Raw genomic sequence first — 15,935 nt, 5'->3', positions numbered from 1 at the left:
GTAGTGTAGTGGCCAGCATAACGCTATTACAGTGCCAGCGACCTGGGTTCAATTCCCGCTGCTGTCTGTAAGGAGCTTGTATGTTCTCTCCGCGTCTGTGTGGGTTTCCTCACATATTCCAAAAATGTACAGATTAGGAAGTTATGGGCGTACAATGTTGGCGCCAGAAGAGTGGGGACATTTGCAGGCTGTCCCCAGCACATTCTCAGTAACGCAAAAAGACGCATTTCACTGTGTTTTGATGTACATGTGACTAATAAATATCTTAGTAAAGCATAGTTAGAAATTGTGGCACCATATTTGTTCAAAACCAACAGCGTTCAAAGAACAGGAGAGAACATCTCTTTGGTGCTGCCTGTCTGGTTTTGAATGAGATGAGTTATCCTGGCCCTAGCTGTTCCATTTATGTATCCACCCAGTGCAATTTCCCAGCTGGTAGTCAGATGTGGAGCTGAAGAATCTGATGGCTAACTACCAGACTCCTCGCATGGGTGTCTCATCTCCAGAAGTGTGCCGAAGACTCTTTTGGTGAAAAGAAAATGTATTAACCAGGAATGGAAGTGAAAAATAAAAATATTCATTAAATAGAAATGTGCTAATTGTTATGGAGTCACTCGCAGGAGATGGTATGGAAAACTTTTGGAAGTGGGGAAGTCTGGATGCATTGTCAAATGGCTGAATGAATTTGTGACTGGGTTTGTCAGACACTGGGTGGAAAGCGGATGCCCGGGCAAGTCGAGAAGATAGGTGCTTCTGAGAAACTGGGATGGTACGTGCTATCAAGGTACCACATAAATTATTATTACTTTGCCCAATACTGGGTGACCTGTTGACTGCATGAAGATGTATACTCGTAATTCAGATTTAAATCTTTGCATCACAGGCAAGTTTTGGTTAACAGAGCAATCCTTCGTAATCAGGCTTGACTGTATGTTTGTATGCCTGAGTGGACCATTTATAAACAAGTAAAAAGTAAAACCACATGCATGTTTCAGAGGCTGATCTATCTATTGAGAGTTGTTTACATCAGGATTATGGGAATTGCAATGCCTCTATCCAGTTCTAACGATGTTTGGTTTCAGGGAGGAATTAGTGAAATCCTAATGCATTTCTAGCCAGATGGATGAAAAGAGCCTTTTGCCGGATGCTGGCGAATTAGTGAATTTTGGTAATGTCCGTTTGCGAAAAATGTTTGCAAACTGAATTAGAAAAACATAAATGCCTTTTCTCTTTCCCTCTTATTGTAAAATCTGATTTTTTTTTTTGTAACTTGCCTGTGATGAGTTTATTTTCCATTTTACTGTCCTGAAGTTGCAAATTCTGGTACTTACCACAGGGAAATAAATGAAGGCCATTCCAAATTTTATGATTTAAGCAACCAGGCTTTCTGTGTTTAAGTTTTGGGTCATGAATGGTATATGTATAATCTGGATCTGTAACACAACACCAAAGCAGCATATTCCATAATCTGCTAAATCTGGGCTAGACACTTCTGATGATCTGATCATCGGGCAGATGCATTAGGGACATTCAAGACACTCTTAGATAGACACGTGAATGATAGAAAAGTAGGGGGCTATGTGGGAGGGAATGGTTAGATAGATCTTAGAGCAGAATAAAATGTCAGTACGACATTGTGGGCTGAAGGGCCTGTACTGTGCTGTAGTGTTCTATGATCAAGATGAAGGAACTCTTTCTCCCTCTGTTACTGCTGGCTTGCACACTATTCCTCCTCCAACTATGCAGTTTTTTCCTAAATCTGGCTGACTTCCAGTCTTCTGTTTAAAGAAATCAACAGATTGTCTGTTTTATTGACCTTCTTAGTATTGTCCAGGATGGAGACATTCTTCAGCTTTATCGTGTGTATAAAGACCATGTGGTGGAAGTAATAAAAGGCAGCTCTCTGAACAGTTGCACGGCACCCTCTGTGACCTGTGGCTGTGAATGGCCAGTTTGGAGATTCAGTGGTCGAGGTTTGCCAATGCCTCAGAATTCACAATGTTACCATTAAGACTGCAGCAAAATTTTTGAGATGGATATGCAAAAAATTTACACTGCACCCTCTTGAACTATAGAAAGGATTGATAGTATAATTGTAAATGCCCAAATGCTCTGTCAAGAGAGATCATTTTGATCTGGGGAGCATCTATTTGAAAATGTGATTGTTCAGGTATGTTCCTTGGGTTATGCACACTTGGGTAATCAAGGAAAGGCTTGTGTGACATCTTGACCAAATGAGGGGCAGAGGTAGTGGAAGTTAAATCAGTGTTCCTGTTAATTTGCATTTAGCTTGGAGGAGGACAGATTTATAAGAAGGGGTTGGACAAACTTGGATTGTTTTCTCTGGAGGGTGAAGGGGACTTGATAGTTTATAAACTTACAATAGGCAGGGATAGGGTGGATAGTCAGTCTTTTGTTTTTCCCCCAGGCTGGAAATGTTAAATACTAGGGGGCATAGCTTTAAAGTGAGGGGGAAAACCTTTTTTAGCGGTTGGTGCTTGGAACATGCTGCTAGGGGAGGTGGTGGAAATGGGTATGATAACAACAATTAAGATAAGATTTCTTTATTAGTCACGTACATCGAAACACAGTGAAATGGATCTTTTGCGTGGAATGTGCTGGGGGCAGCCCGCAAGTGTTGCCACGTTTCTGGCGCCAACATTGCACGCCCACAACTTCCTAACCCATACATCTCTTTGGAATGTGGGAGGAAACCGGAGGAAACCCACGCAGACACGGGGAGAACGTACAAACCCCTTACAGACAGTGGCTGGAATTGAACCCGGGTCACTGGCGCTGTAATAGTGTTATGCTAACTGCTACACTACCTTGCCTTCCCTAGGTATTTAGACAGGCACATGAACAGTGATGCACTCGCTATCTCCCCTCCATCTTTCAGCCCAAATGAAGAATCTCAACAGTCCATTTCCCTCCATAGTTGCTGCCATTCACAGCCACAGGTCCCAGAGGGTGTTGTGCAACTGTTCAGAGAGCTGCCTTTGTTAGTTCCATCACATGGTCTTTAGATAAAGCTGAAGAGTATCTCCACCCTGGACAATAAAAGGTCAATAAAACAGTGAAGAACTCAGCAGGCCAAGCAGTATCTATGGAGGGTAATGGGCAGTTGAGATCCTTCATCTGGACTGAAAGCTGGAGGGGAGGTGGCCAGTATAAAAAGTTGTGGGAAGGGTGTGGAGCAGGAGCTGGCAGGCAATAGGTGGATCAGTAGATGGGGGGGGGGGGGGGGGAGAGGGGAGTGAGAATGGCATCAGAAACTGGGAGGTGATGGAATCTGATAGGAGAGGAAGATGGAGTGTGGAGTAAAGGCAGGGAGGTGGAGAGGGGAGCCAGTGGGAGTGTGTGTGGGTGATGGGCAGATGGAGAGGGAGGGGAAGGAGACATGGTGATGGGGACCAAGTGGATCTGGAGGAGAGAAAAGGGACAGAGGGGGAGCAGTTACTGGAAGTTGGAGAATGTGATGTTCATGCTACCAGGTTGTAGGCTGTCCAGGCAGATATGAGGTGTTGTTCCTTTAGTTTGCGTTTAGCCTCAACATGGCAGTGGAGGAAGTCAAGGACAGACATGTCGATGTGGAATGGGCAGATAGTGTGAAGGTGCTTGGCGAAGTGGTTACCCAGTTTGTGTCTGGTCTCATTGATGTAGAGGAGGCCACAATGGGAGCACTGGATACAGTAAATAATGGCGGGGATGGAAGGATGTAGACCAGTTTCAATTGGTGTCATGGTTGGTACAGACATGGAGGGCCTGTTCCTGTGATGTACTGTTCTGTTTGAAATTGAGAAACCAAGATCTAGGTTATAAGCAACCTACGGAAAGCATTTGCTGTGTGGTAATATTCTTAACTGTTTAGAGTGAAAGACTAGAGTCCAGGTGGGACTTGTGGAAAGTAAAACAATGTTACTGTTTAATTTTTTATCTTTTTGATGGGCTGCTTGACTTGCTGAATGATATTCTCTCGAATCCATGGAAATGTACTATAGACAGATATTTGGACTATCAAGTTTGTACTTGGTCTTTCCAAAAGCAATCAATGCAGTCCTATTTCCCGGCTCTTTCCCTGTGGTTTTCTGTGTATCCATCCAACTTCATTTTCAGAACAACAATTAAATCTGCTTCCAATGAGGTTTCTGGGTTGTGAATTCCAGTTTATGCTGCCTTGTATCAAGAAAATTTTTCCTCGTGTGGCCCCTTGTTCTTTTGCCTGCAACCTTAAATTTGTAGAATGCAAACTTAAATTGATTTGAACTAGTTTGGCAGAGGGATGGGAATCTGAGTGATAGGTTAGATGTTGGTGCAAGTAGATACAGCATGTAGAAAGACTGAGGATGGATAGGCAGTTGAAAGGGCAAAATTGCAGTCAGTTGGATGGGTTGAAGTGTTTCTACTTCAATGCAAGAAGTATCAGGAACAAGGGTGATAAACTTAGAACATGGGTAAGTAGATGGAACTATGATGTGGTGGCCATTATGGAGACTTGGCTGTCACAAGGACAGGAATGGCTGCTGGACATTCTAAGGTTTAGATGTTTCAAAAGGGATGGGCGGAGGTAAAGGTGGCTTTGCTGATCAGGGACAGTGTCACAGCTGTAGAAAAGGATGACGTCCTGGAGGGATTGTCTACTGAGTCAGTGTGGGTGCAAGTCAGAAGTGGGAAGGGAGCAATCACTCTATTGGGAGTATTCTACAGACCCACCCCCAATAGCAGCATAGATGCTGAGGAGCAGATCGGGAGGCAGATTTTGGAGAGGGCAAAAATAACAGGGTTATTGTCATGGGTGATTTCAACTTTGCCTCCTTAATGTCAAGGGGATAGATAGGGCAGAGTTTGTTGGGTGTGTCCAGGAAGGATTCCTGACACAGAGTGTGGACAGGCCGAGGAGAGGAGAGGCCATGCTGGATCTGGTACAAGGCAATAAGCCTGATCAGGTTTCAGATCTCTCGGTGGGAGAGCATTTTGGAGATGGTGACCATAACTCCTTGACCTTTACCGTATCCTTAGAGGGATGGAAGCAGACCTTATGGGAAAGTATTTAACTGGGAGAGGAGGAATTATGATGCTATTAGGCAGGAACTTGGGAGCGTAAATTGAGAACAGATGTTCTTGGGGAAGTGCACAATGGAAATGTGGAGGTTCTTTAAGGAATACTTGCATGGGGATCTGGATAGGTTTGTCCCATTGAGGCAGGGTAAGGATGGTAGAGTGAAGGAACCATAGTTGTCAAGAGACATAGAATATCTTGTCAAGAGGAAGAAAAACTTACCTGAGGTTCAGAAAGCAAGGATCAGACAGGGCTCTGGAGAGTTACAAGGTAGCCAGGAGGGAGCTTAAGAATGGACATCAGAGCTAGAAGGGAGCATGAGAAGGTTTGGTGAGTAGGATAAAGGAAAACCCCAAGGCATTCTACACATGTGAAGAACAGGAGGATGACTAGAGTGAGGGTAGGACAGATCAAGGATAAAAGAGGAAATGTATCTGGAGTTGGAAGATGTAGGGGAGGTCCTTGGTGAATACTTCAGTATTCACCTGTGAGAGAGGCCTTGACATTTGTGAGGATGGCGTTCGACAGACTGTCGTGAAGAAAGAGGATGTGCTGGAACTTTTGAAAAACATTAGGATAGATAAGTCACCGGGGCCGGATGGGATATATCCAAGGTCATTATGGGAAGCGAGGGGAGAGATTGCTGCGCCTTTGGCAACGATATTTGCATCCTCACTGGCCACAGGAGTAGTGCCAGATGATTGGAGGGTGGCAAGTGTCGTTCCTTTGTTCAAGAAAGGGAGTAGGGATAACCCTGGGAATTACAGACCAGTGAGTCTTACTTCAGTGGTGGGCAAATTACTGGAGAAGATTCTTAGAGACAGGATTTATGGACATTTGGAGAAGCATAGGCTGATTAGGGACAGTCAGCATGGCTTTGTGAGGGGCAGGTTGTGCCTCACTCGCCTGATTGAATTCTTCAAGGATGTGACAAAGCACATTGAAGGTAGAGCAGTGGATGTGGTGTACGTGGACTTTAGTAAGACGTTTGATAAGGTTCCTCATGGAAGGCTCATTCAGAAAGTCAGGAGGCATGGGATCCAGGTAAGCTGGGCTGTGTGGATTCAGGATTGGCTTGCCCGTAAAAGACAGAGGTATTGGTGGTAGAAGGAGCGTATTCTGCCTGGAGGTCGGTGATCAGTGGCATTCTGCAGGGATCTGTTCTGGGACCCCTGCTCTTTGATTTTTTTAAATAAATGACTTGGATGAGGAAGTAGAAGGGTGGGTTAGTAAGTTTGCAGATGACACGAAGGTTGGTGGTATTGTGGATAGTGTAGAAGGTTGCTGTATGTTACAACAGGATATTGACAGGATGCAGAGCTGGGCTGAGAAGTGGCAGATGAAGTTCACTCCAGAAGAGTGAAGTGATACACTTCGGGAGATCGAATTTGAAAGCAGAATACAAGGTTAATGGCAAGACTCTTAGCATCGTGGAGGAACAGAGGGATCTTGGGGTCCATGTACTTAGATCCCTCAAGGTTGCCGTGCAAGTTGATAGTGTTGTTAAGAAGGCATATGGTGTGTTGGCCTTCATTAGTTGGGGGATTGACATCAAGAGCCGCAAGGTGGTGATGCAGCTCTATAGCACTCTGGTTAGACCACACTTGGAGTATTGTGTTCAGTTCTGGTCGCCTCACTATAGGAAGGATGTGGAAGCTTTAGAGAGGGTGCAGAGGAGATTTACCAGGATGCTGCCTGGATTGGAGAGCATGTCTTATGAGGATAGGTTGAGTGAGCTAGGGCTTTTCTCTTTGGAGAGGAGGATGAGAGGTGACTTGACAGAGGTGTACAAGATGATAAGAGGTATAGATTGAGTGGGCAGTCATACTTTTTATCGGGGCAGAAATGGCTAATACACGGGGGCATAATTTTAAGGTGATTGGAGGAAGGTATAAGGGGGATGTCAGGGGTAAGTTTTTTTACACAGCAGTGGGTGCGTGCACTGGCAGAGGTTGAGGGGGCAGATAGATTAGGGACATTTAAGAGACTCTTAGATAGACACATGACTGATAGAAAAATAGGGGGCTATGTGGGAGGGAAGGGTTAGATAGATCTTAGAGTAGATAATATGTCTGCACGATATCGTGGGCTGAAGGGCCTGTACTGTGCTGTAATGTTCTATGTTGTCCCTCTAACCTTCTGCCAGTGCAGAGTTTCTCTTTCATTGCTAAATGATTTGGAAAATTTCCATCAAACCACGTTTCAATCTTGTCTGTTATCAGGAGAACAAACCCACCCTCCCTCGACCAGCCACGTAATTGAAGGCCTGTCTCCAGGAGCATTTCACAAAATCATTTTGTACACTCCCCAGCATCTTCTATCCTTGCTATGGATGTAATACTTTATTTCTGGCCAACCTAATATTTTATAGACATTCAACATAATATGCAGGTTGTTATAATGTAATGGCTGTCATTATATGGCTCTGGTTTCCATGTGCTTATTGAAAGCTTTTTTAACGCACCCTGTTACTTTCAGATATTTGTAATGTGCTTTGTTTGTGTTCCTACAGCTTATTCCGCAAACCTTTCTTCAATTTCCTTGTCACTATTCCTGCTGTTTATGTATATCTGAGTCTTTGGCAAATTTTGAAATGTCCTTGTTACTTTTCTGAGATTGTTGTATTGAAGAAAACACTGATTTCCAACACCAGCTTTCAGAGAACACCACTTACACATCTGTCTTCAGCCTGAATTTGGTGGGAGACATTCACTGTGGGTCTGTTTCCTCATTTCATATCCATGCTGCCATTGCTCCCTTCAACTGTTTAAATGCAAGCTTGCTATGTGGCACTTCTATGAATTTTCAAAGTCCATATTCACAACATCTACTCATTACCTTCATCTACTCTGCTACTTCGTCAGGAAACTGAAGTCATTTTAAAAATATTGTCCTGGCTTTACTTGATTAATCAATACATAATACAGGACAAAATTAGATCATTTCTTACATCTTCCTTACCATTATTGTTCCTGGGTTTGCAGTATTTCTGAAAGAGCAGCAAATCTTCAAACTCTGAACAAGCAATCTGGCAAATACAGATTCTACCAGCAGTTTTTGTTTCAAAGTAAAATAAAATTTCTAAAAATAAGACTTGAATTTCTGCAAATGTTAATGCTGTAATAAGATATCTTTATTAGTCACATGTACATCAAAACACAGTGAAATGCATCTTTTGCGCTGTGTGTTCTGGGGGCAGCCTGCAAGTGTTGCCACGCTTCCAGTGCCAACATAACATGCCCACAACTTCCAAACCTGTTCATCTTTGGAATGTGGGATGAAACCAGAGCACCCGGAGGAAACCCACGCAGACACGGGGAGAACCTACAAACTCCTTAGAGAGAGCGCTGGAATTGAACCCGGATCACTGGTGCTGTAATAGCCTTATGCTAACTGCTACACTACCGTGCCTGCCCCAGATGAGATCCGGCATTTTCAGGCTAGTATGGCTGTATGCAACCAATTTGCACACAGTAACCCATCATAAAGAAACAATTTTCTAAGAATTGGTCGTCTTTGGTTGAGACATAAATTTGGGATCAACTGAATCCTGGGAGGAGTACGGGGGTTGCAGGAGTATGCTTGTGAAGGAAATCAGAAGGGCAGAAAGGGGGCATGAGGTGGCTTTGGCAGAGGAGATTAAGGAGAATTTATAAGTATATTAAGGGAAAAAGAGTAACTGGAGATAGAATAGGGGCATCTCAAAGATTAAAAGTGGATGTTTATGTGTCAAGCCACAGGAGATGGGCAAGGCCCTCTGAGTATTTCTCCTGTTTTTACCATGGAGAAGAAGATGAAGACTTCAGACCTTAAGATAGTTAATAGGGTAGTTTTGGGGATAGTCTGCATTAGTGTTGTAGAACAGAAGGACCTAGGAGTTCAAGTACATGTTTCCCTGAAAGTGGCATTGCAAGAAGATAGGGTGGTGAAGAAGACTTTTGGCAAGCTGGCCTTCATCAGTCAGGGCATTGAGTATAGGAGCTGGGAGATTATGTCGCAGTTGTACACGACATTGGTGAGACCACCAGTGGAGTATTGTGTTCAGTTTTGGTCACCCTGCTATAGGAAAGATGTCATTAAGCTGGAAAGTGTGCAGAGGAAATTTATGAGGATGATGCTGGGACTCGAGGGTCTGAGTTATGGAGAGAGGTTAAGCAAGTTGGGACTTTTTCATTAGAGCGTAAGAGAATGAGGAATGATCTTAGAGGTGTATAAAATTGAGGGGTATAGATAGGGTGAGTGTATACAGCCTGTTTTCCAGGGTTGGGGAATCAAGAACTGGAGGGAATAGGTTTAAGGTGAGAGGGGAGAGATTTAATAGGAACCTGAGGGGCAACTTTTTAAACCAGAGAGTGGTCACTTTATAGAATGAGTTGCCAGGAAAGTGGTTGAGGCAGGTACATTAACAACATTTAAAAGACATTTGGACAGGTACATGGATAGCAAAGGTTTCGAGGGATATGGGTGAAACACAGGAGAATGGGACTAGCTTAGATGGGAATCTTGGTTGACATTGACCAGTTGGGCCGACGGTCTTTTTTCTGTACTATATGGTTCGATTAATATTGGCCCAAGATCTCGGAGAACTCTAGCTCTCAAAGAGTGCTGTGGATTGTCTTGCATTCCCCTGAGGGTAGATGAGGGCCCAGTTTATTGTATGCTTAATTAAATCTCACTTGGGTTACTGGTGTCTGATTTACATGATTAGGGTCATGTGATTCCAGACCACCCACTGTTATCCACGCCCCCCCCCCCCCCCCCCCCACCCAACTCGGGTACTTAATTCTTGAAGTTCCGTGGCCACTCAGTTGTAAAACCTGCTACTGGCAGTTTCAGGTGATGGATCATCTCTATTTTCTAGCAAACTAAAGCAGTAAATGACAGCCATTTGTATTTTTGTCCATGCCCTGTAAGGAAATGATCAAAACTGGTTTCTGGCAATATTAATTGGACTGGCCATGGCCTTTCAGCAATGTTCACCTTTTGAGAAATTTAGAGGATTAATTGCTTCTGCTTAAATTTGTGTATTCTTAGAAATGGTGCAGGTAATACACTACTTATTTTCTACATTAAAATCATTTAATTTTCTATTTGCAGTTTGTTTTCTATTTGCAGTAGCTTTCTATGGTTCCAGTTTGTCACTCACCAAAGGCATTGATACTCAGCCAGGGGTTTTGGTAGATGAGTTGCCAGACAAGGCAAGCATAGCAGGTTCCTTCTCACGTAAAATTTATACACTATAGCATCATGGAACAGAAATGCAGCATTGCAATTTGAATCTCCAAATGGGGGTGACCTTTTGATATTGAACAATATCAGATATGACCAGTTTCTTAGGTTCACTGGCTGTCCAGCATTGGAACTATTTAATGACAATCTGATGCTTGCTATTTTCCTGGGTGCTTGTGTTAAATTGATTTTTATAACTCGCCCTGGTAGGATCTGAAATTGGGATCTCTGGATTAATGGTCCAGCAGGAGAGCCACAATGTGAAGGGAAGAAGTTCAGTGCACACATCTGTGGGTTCTTTTACTTCTGTATCCTTTCTCTGGCAACAGAAGAAATATATATGTTGCCTTCTGGAAGGCAGGTTATTTTTTGAACTCCAACAGTTTAAATGCGTCAATGTGGATGGAACTGTGAGAGCTGCTGACTGTCTCCATGGAAACTGGAATTATGATGCTATTGCATTCAAACATGGGCACATAAAAATATTTTTAAGGCCTTGATCTCAAATTAACACAATTCTTGCATGCAGTGACTAGCAATGTTTGGATAGACTGGACTCTCAATTCCAGCAAAATATTTGAAGTTCCTGAGTATTCTCAAATGACAGTATTTCACTTTATTTCTTGGACATGGAGAGTGTGTAAAATTGTCATGCAACTGGTTATACCTGTGAAGCTTGCAGCATTGTGAAGTGATTGGGGTCAAAACTGCAATTAAATACTCGGCATTTTCCTTTGCAAATTTTCTTTCCTTTACGTAGCAGCATTAGGATATCACGGAGTAATATGAACATAACCAACTATCTTGTGAATTATAGAAATGCAGCAACCATTTTGTGCTGTACAATAAGATGCATGATTTGGAGATAAGCTCTAAATACTGGAATCTGGAGCAAAAATAAACTGCTGGAGGAACTCGGCAGATCAGGCAGCATCCGTGGAGACAAAAGATTAGTTGATGTTTTGGGTTGAGACCCTGCATCAGGACAATGTAGAGATGGTCAGCGTAGAGGCGAGAGGGAGGGGTGGGGCAGGCAATAAGTGAAACCAGGTGAGAAGGGAGATGGACAGATGGAGCCAGGTGGGGGAGTGGAAGGTAAAGATAGAGGTTAGAAGGGGGAAATGAGGCTACAGATGCTGGAATCTGATAAGAAAGGTGATGAGTGGATGGAACCAGTTGGGGGAGAGGAATGAAACAGGGAAACTTGGTGATGGGTCAGGTGGGGAGGAAACAAGGACAAAGGAGCATTGAGTGTGGGTTACTTGAAGTTGGTGTTCATACCATTGGGTTGTAGATTACGCAGGCAGAACATGAAGTGCTGTTCTTCTAGATTGGGATTGGTTTATTATTGTCACTTGTAGCAAGGTACAGTGAAAAGCTTGTCTTACAAACCGATCGTACAGGTCAATTCATTACACAGTGCAGTTACATTGAGTTAGTACAAAGTGCATTGATGTAGTACAGGTAAAAACAATAACAGTACAGAGTAAAGTGTCACAGCTACAGAGAAAGTGCAGTGCAATAAGGTGCAAGGTCACAACAAGATAGATCGTGAGGTCATAGTCCATCTCATTGTACAAAGGAACCGTTCAATAGTCTTATCACAGTGGGGTAGAAGCTGTCGTTAAGTCTGGTGGTACATGCCCTCAGGCTCCTGTATCTTCTACCCAATAGGAGAGGAGAGAAGAGAGAATGTCCCGGGTGGGTTGGGTCTTTGATTATGCTGGCTGCTACACTAAGACAACGAGAGGTAAAGGCAGAGTCCAAGGAGGGGAGGCTGCTGTCCGTGATGCGCTGGGCTGTGTCCACAACTCTCTGTAGCTTCTTGCGGTCTTGGGCAGAGCAGTTGCCCTACCAAGCCGTGATACATCCAGATAGGATGCTTTCTGTGGTGCATCGGTAAAAGTTGGTGCGAGTCAAAGGGGACAAACCAAATTTCTTTAGCCTCCTGAGGAAGTAGAGGCGCTGGTGAGCTTTCTTGGCCGTGGCATCTACGTGATTTGACCAGGACAGGCTGTTGGTGATGTTCACTCCCAGGAACTTGAAGTTCTCAACCCTCTCGACCTGAGCACCATTGATGTAGACAGGTGCATGTACACCACCCCCTTTCCTAAAGTCAATGACCAGCTCTTTAGTTTTGTTGATATTGAGGGCAAGGTTGTTGTCATGACACCATTCCACTAAGCTCTCTTATCTCCTTCCTGTACTCTGACTCATCGCTGTTTGAAATACGGCCTACAACGGTGGTATCATCTGCAAACTTGTAGATGGAGTTAGAGCAGAATCTGGCCACACAGTCGTGAGTGTATAGGGAGCAGAGGGCTGAGGATGCAGCCTTGTGGGCTTGTGTTTGGCCTCACTCAAGGGAGAAGGCTGAGGACAGGTCAGTGTGTAGGAAGGTGTTGAAGTGACACTTTACTCTGCATTCTGTTACTGTTTTTTTTACCCTGTACTACCTCAATGCACTGTGTAATGAATTGATCTGTACGAACAGTATGCAAGACAAGTTTTTCATTGTACCTTGGTACAAGTGACAATAATAAACCAATACCAATAGCTTGGGATGGACATTGTGGACAGAGTGTGAGTTGTTCACTTTCTCTGGCATTGTGTGACAAAGTGTTGACTGAGATGTGGCATTCTCCCTGCTTTTCAAAACATTACACATTCCAGCATGCCATCTAAAAGACTATCATTGTAATGTCATCACTAAAACTGGAACCTCTAAAAATGCAATTCTCTAATACAGCTTTGGAGTGTTGGGATAAATATTGTATTCTGGTCGTTGACTGAAGTTGGAATTTGTGGTTTTCTGTCTTGGTGAGTGTGTAACCTCCATCCTGGGTCCCTAAAAGCTCTGCTGCTGATGCCATTCATTAAGATACCAAGTATCTGCAAGGCTCAGTGGTTGCACAGTCACCAATACACAAGAAACTTGTGGTATATTAACAAATGGAGGGAGAGCTTGCCACCATTGAGCAATTGGGCATCTGCTGCAGTGCTTTTGGGGAACTGAGGTAAAGGACAGTAGTTCAGGTGCAACATGTTTTTATACTGATTCATGGATTTCTTCTCCTCTGCAGCACCCCCCCCCCCCCCCCCCCCCCAATCCAAAAGGGTCTTCTGTTCCCTATGTACTTCAGGAGGCTTCTCAAGTTCTGGTTGTATATCAATCTGGTATTCCTAATCTTTGAGCACCTGGTGTAGAGAGAGGTGAGTCAGTGGAGGTGGTCTCATCACTGATTTGCACCTTGGCCAGATGAAGTGCCTGTCATTTCCTTGACCAACATAATTACCTATAGAGAACAAGAATTGGTAAATGTTGGAAATGATTTAGCAGGAGATCCAAATATAAGGTACATATGATTTATTGAGTGTATGATCTAACATGTTTTTGAGCAAGTGTGGAAGGCCTGCAAGGTGCAGCAAGGTCTTGTGCCTTCGGAGGCTGGTGCATCAGAAAGGTTGTACACTGATGTTCGATGGGAACTTCACTCCAATGCATATTGACGGCAGCTTCTACATGAGTGAATGAGCAGTAAGTAAAGTTTGAAGTTAAGTCAATGTTGAGGTTAAAGGATGCGAGTGAAAAGATGGTGTTCCATTTCTCCAGCTTGCATTGCATTTCTTTAAAACAAAAAGGAAGGACTGAGTTTAGAGGATTGAAATAATGAGTGACATTGTGCTCTATTTTACATTTGAAGTCAGAGTTGGGCACCTAATTATGTCAGATTTTCCTGATGTGCTGTTGCTTCCCATGCTTTGTGACTGAGTGTAATTGGGTGACATAGTAACCTGTTAACTGTTTACTTAGTACATTCAGATTCCCTTCAATTTGATTTTTTTTATATATATAGCTTTGCTTTAATTTTTCCTCTGAATTCAGAAATCTATCTGGGATCTGTGGTAAACTTTAGTTGATATTGAGTCCATCCATTTGCTTTCATTTCTCTGATTGAAACCTCAATTCTAGTTGCTTTGGGAATATGTTTTGTTTCAAGATTTGTAAATTGGTACTGCAAGATCTGTTTGATATGCTGGTGCATTCTGAATTTTACTTTCATTTGTTCAAGATGTATTAAAGTTTTTTAGGCATCACTACTTGCCAATGCACATTCTGAACCTGCACACCCCTGCCCCCTCCCCCCCATACTCTTGTATTATCCTGGCTATTCCTACTTGTTTACATTTAGTATCACCAGATCTCCTGCGGTGAAGCACACTGGCAGTAAAGACCAACTGTGCTCAAGTTGTTCATGGATACCTACTGAAATAAAATGCATATGATGAGGGACTTTACTGGAACTATTTAGAATATATTCCACCAGAACAAAGTTTCTGTAGTATGAAGTCTGTTTACTGAATAATTGAAGATAAATATTAACCTATTCAGATGGGTTCACCAAAACTCTCATGCTGCTTTTGACTTGCACTGCTGCTATAGCATCAAATTAGCCCTGAATAAATTTGATATCGTTGTTGAAACTGTTTACTCTCAATTGCAAATCTTCTCAAAATGCTAATTAGTTGTAGGAACAAAAGTTCAAAGAGTTATTTGGACTGCAAACAGTACGTTCGGGGGATTGTGATGCCGCAGCAGCCACCAGGGACCCTGGTTTTAAATGGGCTTTCGAGTGCGTCTGGGCTGCAAATGAGCTAGAACAGCTGCATTGACATCAAAATCGTATCTAATTGTCTGTCAGATCACTGGTAATGACCAGGCTCCTGCTTTGCTTGTGTGCCCGATCACGACTGCGAAAGTGTGTGTGTGAAACCCTCTCTGGAGCAAGGAGGAGACGCATCTGAGTCATCTTGCAGCTTTTTTTTCCTGAAGGGAGTTTACTGAAGGAAGGCCATTGAATTGTTTAGGGTTGATTCCTGGAGCTTCCCGGTTTGAAGTGTCGGGTCTAAGCGGAGAGTGAGTGAATAGACTCCAAGTGCTATAGAGAGGCAGGGTATTGATATGGTAACACAGGAATTCAGGTCGACTGAGTGGGACTAAACAGAATACAAAGCTCAAGAATTGGACAGCTGCTGATGGTCTCAGTGCACAAAGCTCTGTATATTGAGCTCATGAAAATATTTCTAAAATTGTAGTAATTATGAATATTGGCAATGGCATGGAAATGGTTTCCTCTTTTGTAATGGTGCCCAGCAACCTTTTGCCAGTTGGCACTGCTTTTTGACACTGGAATCTGACTGGAATCAGAGATTACGAGGGCTGCTGGTTTAATGTGAAACCATTTCAAGGACTTGCTAAATGTGAAGCTGTTTGCTGCAGTGCTTTGTAGCACTCTGCTGAATTCTTAGGTATATATGGAATCTTGGGTAATCTATCAACTCCACAAACTGATACTGAGAGGCTTGCAGTAACTTGCCATTCTGCAATGTTCAGTGTTGACCTGTGGGTTTTAGAAATATACGAAGAGCTCTCTGAACTGAACTTGTCACTGCTCTCCTCTGCAGGCACTTCTGCTATTACATTATGCTTGTAGATCCCTTACCAGAATACCCCTCTGTGTGGGATTTGACATCAGTTCACTCTCTGATTTCCTCCTGTGGACTGTTATGGCTCCCAACTGATCATCAATTGCTGAGTGTACTTTCTCATTGAGTCAGGAACACTTATTTGTGCCCAGCTTTCCAT

The 15,935-nt window shown here is 43.3% G+C and overlaps 1 protein-coding gene across 1 annotated transcript in view; it reads left to right on the top strand.

Moving 5' to 3' along the window:
• The window catches only part of LOC127576083 (F-box/WD repeat-containing protein 7-like), a 160,614-nt gene that overhangs the window by 36,216 nt on the left and 108,463 nt on the right, over nt 1-15,935 (top strand). The gene's annotated exons all lie outside the window — the stretch shown is intronic.

This window comes from Pristis pectinata, chromosome 11 (genome assembly GCF_009764475.1).
Source record: "Pristis pectinata isolate sPriPec2 chromosome 11, sPriPec2.1.pri, whole genome shotgun sequence".
In the NCBI taxonomy this organism is placed as follows: Eukaryota; Metazoa; Chordata; class Chondrichthyes; order Rhinopristiformes; family Pristidae; genus Pristis; species Pristis pectinata.
Note: the sequence above shows the minus strand (reverse complement) of the source record. Positions and strands in the feature narration are given on the sequence as shown.